The sequence below is a fragment of the Oncorhynchus tshawytscha genome, unplaced genomic scaffold (assembly GCF_018296145.1).
Source record: "Oncorhynchus tshawytscha isolate Ot180627B unplaced genomic scaffold, Otsh_v2.0 Un_contig_2474_pilon_pilon, whole genome shotgun sequence".
Lineage (NCBI taxonomy): Eukaryota > Metazoa > Chordata > Actinopteri > Salmoniformes > Salmonidae > Oncorhynchus > Oncorhynchus tshawytscha.
Window position 1 is genome coordinate 1 of NW_024606354.1, and position 6,518 is coordinate 6,518.

At 45.6% G+C, this 6,518-nt stretch overlaps 1 long non-coding RNA gene across 1 annotated transcript; it reads left to right on the forward strand.

The window, feature by feature from the left end:
- Nucleotides 1–1,319: 1,319 nt before the first annotated feature.
- On the forward strand, nt 1,320–3,423 carry LOC121842155. The gene is made up of 4 exons (XR_006080965.1): nt 1,320–1,592; nt 1,742–1,806; nt 1,988–2,023; nt 2,508–3,423. It is a non-coding gene; the product is annotated as an uncharacterized LOC121842155 (long non-coding RNA).
- The last annotated feature ends 3,095 nt before the right edge of the window (nt 3,424–6,518 follow it).

A 6,518-nucleotide genomic window follows, 5' to 3' on the forward strand; every position in this document is an offset into this window, starting at 1 on the left:
GGAATCATGACCAAATACAAACAGTGTAGCTATTCCCTCCGCAAGGCAATCAAACAAGCTAAGCGCCAGTATAGAGACAAAGTGGAGTCGCAATTCAATGGCTTAGACATGAGACATATGTGGCAGGGTCTACAGTCAATCATAGATGGCAAAAAGAAAACCAGCCCCGTCGCGTTGCTCCCAGACAAACTAAACAAATCTTTGCTCGCTTTGAGGACAATACAGTGCCACTGACACGGCCCGCTACCAAAACCTGCATGCTCTCCTTCACCGCAGCCAATGTGAGTAAAACATTTAAACGTGTTAACCCCTGCAAGGCTGCTGGCCCAGATGGCATCCCTAGCCGTGTCCTCAGAGCATGCGCAGACCAGCTGGCTGGTGTGTTTACGGACATATTCAATCATGCCTTATCCCAGTCTGCTGTTCCCACATGCTTCAAGAGGGCCACCATTATTCCTGTTCCCAAGAAAGCGAAGGTAACTGAGCTATATTACTATCGCCCCGTAGCACTCACTTCCGTCATCATGAAGTGCTTTGAGAGACTAGTCAAGAATCATATCACCTCCACCCTACCTGACACCCTAGACCTACTCCAATTTGCTTACCACCCCAATAGATCCACAGACTACGCAATCACACTGCACATTGCCCTAACCCATCTGGACAAGAGGAATACCTATGTAAGAATGCTGTTCACCCTGGGTCTCGACCCCGCTCTGTGCAACTGGGTCCTGGACTTTCTGACGGGCCTCCCCCAGGGGGTTAGGGTAGGAAACAACATCTCCACCCCGCTGATCCTCAACACTTGGTCTCCACAACGGTGCATTCTCAGCCCTCTCCTGTACTCCCTGTTCACCCATGACTGCGTGGCCATGCACGCCTCCAACTCAATCATCAAGTTTGCAGACAACACTACAGTGGTAGGCTTGATTACCAACATGATGAGACGGTCTACAGGGAGGAGGTGAGGGCCCTCGGATTGTGATGTCAGGAAAATAACCTCACACTCAACATCATCAAAACAAAGGAGATGATTGTGGACTTCAGGAAACAGCAGAGGGTGCACGCCCCTATCCACATCGACGGGACAGTAGTGGAGAAGGTGGAAAGTTTCAAGTTCCTCGGCGTACACATCACAGACAAACTGAATTGGTCCACCCACACAGACAGATCTATAGCCACTTTAATAATTAAAAATTGGATGTAATAAATGTATCACTAGTCACTTTAAACAATGCCACTTTATATAATGTTTACATACCCTACATTACCCATCTCAAATGTATATACTGTACTCTATTCCATCTACTGCATCTTGCCTAATGCCGTTTGGCCATCGCCCATCCATATATTTATATAACATATTCTTATTCATTCCCTTACACTTGTGTGCATAAGGTAGTTATTGTGAAATTGTTGGATTACTTGTTAGATATTACTGCACGGTCGGAACTAGAAGCACAAGCCACTAACCGTCTCTGTCTCTCTCTGTCTCTCTCTCTCTCTCTCTCTCTCTCTCTCTCTCATAGGGCATCAGGGGATTCACAGGGCTGAAGGGTGATGTCGGCCTGCCAGGTGAACGCGGTGATGATGTAAGTTGACCTTAGATTAAAGAGTTCAGCACTGTCCACTGCCACCAAAGGGCTAAACCAGGTCCATTGTAATCTCCGTAGGGTATAAATTGCCTAGCATAGCTAATACCTGTTTGCTCATTCATACTCCTTCCTTATTGATTCCACAGAACGACCAGCCAGGTCGGGAGGACTCCAGGGGCCAAAAGGATACCCTGGTCTCACAGGAGAGAATGTAAGTTCCACAACAACATTGAGTTCACAGTAAATATTACAGAACCACAGCTCTGAATACATAGTTGACGTATTTTTCGACTTTTATTATGACCTATGCTGTATGAATATGTTAAGTAGTACCTACAAAGTACCAACGAACATCTGCTATCTGACTCATGGCTTCATGTCCTTCCCTACAGGGATCACCAGGCCCAGTGGGCCATCCGGGGGCAGACGTGAGTAACTCTTAAATAATGGAACAATTGTGGGTGATGGGAAGGAGCCAAAGTCCAACACACTTTTCATCACTGTGTGTGTAATGGGGGAGTGCAGGAATAAGAGTTGAGGAAGGTTGGGACTTGGAGCTCGTAGGGATGGGCGAGTGTAGGGTGGGCTGGTTTGAGGAGGTTGGTCAGAGGTAAAAAAGTGACCTCTGTTCCTCAGTCACAGTGGGTGTGTATTAAACTTTGTCATCGGGATTTGTGTCAAACAGGTCAGCAGTCAACACTGCTTACACTGAATGACAACTGTGTATATTTCACTCCCGTAAATAAGTCACACACACACGCACACACACGCACGCACGCACACACACACACACACACACACACACGCATGTACGTACGCACGCACACACACACATATATATATATATATGGAAATGGACAGTCACAAGATTCTCCTAAATCTCCCTGTAATGCATTTATCTTCCTGTCTCAGGAATGTGAGATCCTGGAGGTCATTCAGAAACTCTGCTGTAAGTATATCGAGTGCTCAAAATTCAGTCATACTGGTTATTTTCCAGATGAACATTGTGCTGTGCCGAACATGTTCCTTTAGTGAAACATAAGTTTACTCATAGATTTAGAAGATGTATCAGTGAGCCTGAACACAGTCCCAACCTCTACTGTTAGAAATGTACCCTGCACTAGTCATCTAAACATGTCTCCATTAAAGCTGACTAATACACAGTTTATCTTCCTAGCTAAACAGTTCATTTGAAGCATAATTTATACTGGGTTGAGTTTGGGACAAACCTACCTACAACACGACCTACATCACACAATTAGCCAAATAGTACATTTTCTGCTCAAAACAACATTTTGTTCATTAAATACCAACTCTCCATTTCAAAATGCAAAAAGAGATTCTCTACTGTACAAACACTAACTCTATCAAAGCACGGCAAACCCGACTCAATACAGTATCTCATCATTCTGTCAAAACACATGTTTTCTATCCAAGAGGAACGTATAGTCAATCATAACACAATGACTTTCAAACTACTAACAGTTAATGGCATTACAAAAACTGCATTACTTTTCATGTTTCAGTTCTACCTGCATACATTAGACAATATGAAATCCATAGTTTTTATAATTCAGTTTCCTCTTATTGTAAACCACTCTACATGTTTTGGTTGAGTGTCGATTGTGTGCCTTTTTGGCAACATACTATCTAAAAGTGAATGAGTGATCTTTACTTCATAGAATGTAAAGTAGAAACAAAGTAAGTGACAGAATTGCTGCAGTAAAAGCTTTATTAGCAACAAGAAATTACTGCCAGTGATCAACAACACATCCAACATACATGGCCTTTGGTTCAACAACACATCCAACATACATGGCCTTTGGTTCAACAACACATCCAACATACATGGCCTTTGGTTCAACAACACATCCAACACACATGGCCTTTGGTTCAACAACACATCCAACACACATGGCCTTTGGTTCAACAACACATCCAACATACATGGCCTTTGGTTCAACAACACATCCAACACACACATGGCCTTTGGTTCAACAACACATGGCCTTTGGTTCAACAACACATCCAACACACATGGCCTTTGGTTCAACAACACATCCAACACATGGCCTTTGGTTCCAACATACATGGCCTTTGGTTCAACAACACATCCAACATACATGGCCTTTGGTTCAACAACACATCCAACATACATGGCCTTTGGTTCAACAACACATCCAACATACATGGCCTTTGGTTCAACAACACATCCAACACACATGGCCTTTGGTTCAACAACACATCCAACATACATGGCCTTTGGTTCAACAACACATTTGGCCTTTGGTTCAACAACACATCCAACATGCATGGCCTTTGGTTCAACAACACATCCAACATACATGGCCTTTGGTTCAACAACACATCCAACATACATGGCCTTTGGTTCAACAACACATCCAACATACATGGCCTTTGGTTCAACAACACATCCAACACATGGCCTTTGGTTCAACAACACATCCAACATACATGGCCTTTGGTTCAACAACACATCCAACATACATGGCCTTTGGTTCAACAACACATCCAACATACATGGCCTTTGGTTCAACAACACATCCAACATACATGGCCTTTGGTTCAACAACACATCCAACATACATGGCCTTTGGTTCAACAACACATCCAACATACATGGCCTTTGGCCTGGCCTTTGGTTCAACAACACATCCAACATACATGGCCTTTGGTTCAACAACACATCCAACATACATGGCCTTTGGTTCAACAACACATCCAACATACATGGCCTTTGGTTCAACAACACATCCAACATACATGGCCTTTGGTTCAACAACACATCCAACATACATGGCCTTTGGTTCAACAACACATCCAACATACATGGCCTTTGGTTCAACAACACATCCAACATACATGGCCTTTGGTTCAACAACACATCCAACATACATGGCCTTTGGTTCAACAACACATCCAACATACATGACCTGTGGTTCCAACTGTGTAAAAATAAAACACAATTACAGTAAAAAAGGCACAGAAGGGAAAAACAGTAAAATGCCCCGTTCTGTTCTAATCTATACCATCTTCAGCATTTGGCCACATGTTCTCGTCCACATCACATCTTATATCGTCTCTCGCTATGCACCTTGGATAGTAACCCTTGGCCTGCCTTATCCAACCCTGGCAGTCTTCAGCTGAGATGTCTGCACCTTGGATAGAAACGCTTGTCCTGCCTCATCCACCCCTGGCAGTCTTCAGCTGAGATGTCTCTGCACCTTGGATAGAAACGCTTGGCCTGCCTTATCCACCCCTGGCAGTCTTCAGCTGAGATGTCTCTGCACCTTGGATAGAAACGCTTGGCCTGCCTTATCCACCCCTGGCAGTCTTCAGCTGAGATGTCTGCACCTTGGATAGAAACGCTTGTCCTGCCTCATCCACCCCTGGCAGTCTTCAGCTGAGATGTCTCTGCACCTTGGATAGAAACGCTTGGCCTGCCTCATCCACCCCTGGCAGTCTTCAGCTGAGATGTCTCTGCACCTTGGATAGAAACGCTTGTCCTGCCTCATCCACCCCTGACAGTCTTCAGCTGAGATGTCTCTGCACCTTGGATAGAAACGCTTGGCCTGCCTCATGCACCCCTGGCAGTCTTCAGCTCAGATGTCTCTGCACCTTGGATAGAAACGCTTGTCATGTCTCATCCACCCCTGGCAGTCTTCAGCTGAAAAGTCTCTGCACCTTGGATAGAAACACTTGGCCTGCCTCATCCACCCCTGACAGTCTTCAGCTGAGATGTCTCTGCACCTTGGATAGAAACGCTTGTCATGTCTCATCCACCCCTGGCAGTCTTCAGCTGAGATGTCTCTGCACCTTGGATAGAAACGCTTGGCCTGCCTCATCCACCCCTGGCAGTCTTCAGCTGAGATGTCTCTGCACCTTGGAGAAACGCTTGGCCTGCCTCATCCACCCCTGGCAGTCTTCAGCTGAGATGTCTCTGCACCTTGGATAGAAACGCTTGGCCTGCCTCATCCACCCCTGACAGTCTTCAGCTGAGATGTCTCTGCACCTTGGATAGAAATCATGTCTCATCCACCCCTGGCAGTCTTCAGCTGAGATGTCTCTGCACCTTGGATAGAAACGCTTGGCCTGCCTCATCCACCCCTGGCAGTCTTCAGCTGAGATGTCTCTGCACCTTGGATAGAAACGCTTGGCCTGCCTCATCCACCCCTGGCAGTCTTCAGCTGAGATGTCTCTGCACCTTGGATAGAAACGCTTGGCCTGTCTCATCCACCCCTGGCAGTCTTCAGCTGAGATGTCTCTGCACCTTGGATAGAAACGCTTGGCCTGCCTCATCCACCCCTGGCAGTCTTCAGCTGAGATGTCTCTGCAGCCAGCATCCATTGCATCCAGGAGGGACATTTGGTCATTTCAATTTGTAATATTTTTATTTAACCTTAATTTAACTAGGCAAGTCAGTTAAGAACAAATTCTTATTTACAATGACGACCAACCAAAAGGCCTCCTGTGGGGACGGGGGCTGGGATTAACAAAAGAAAAAGAAAAAGAAATATAGGAAAAAACACACATCACGACGAGACAACGCAACACTACACTAAGACAACAACATAGCAAGGCAGCAACACATGGTAGCAGCACAAAACATGGTACAAATGTTATTGGGCACAGACAACAGCACAAAGGGCAAGGAGGTAGAGACAACAATACATCACGCAAAGCAGCCACAAACTGTCAGTAAGATTGTTACTGATTGAGTCTTTGAATGAAGAGATTGAGATAAAACTGTCCCGTTTGAGTGTTTGTTGCAGCTCGTTCCAGTCGCTAGCTGCAGCGAACTGAAAAGACGAGCGACCCAGGGATGTGTGTGCTTTGGGGACCTTTAACAGAATGTGACTGTCAGAACGGGGGTTGTATGTGGAGGATGAGGGCTGCAGTATA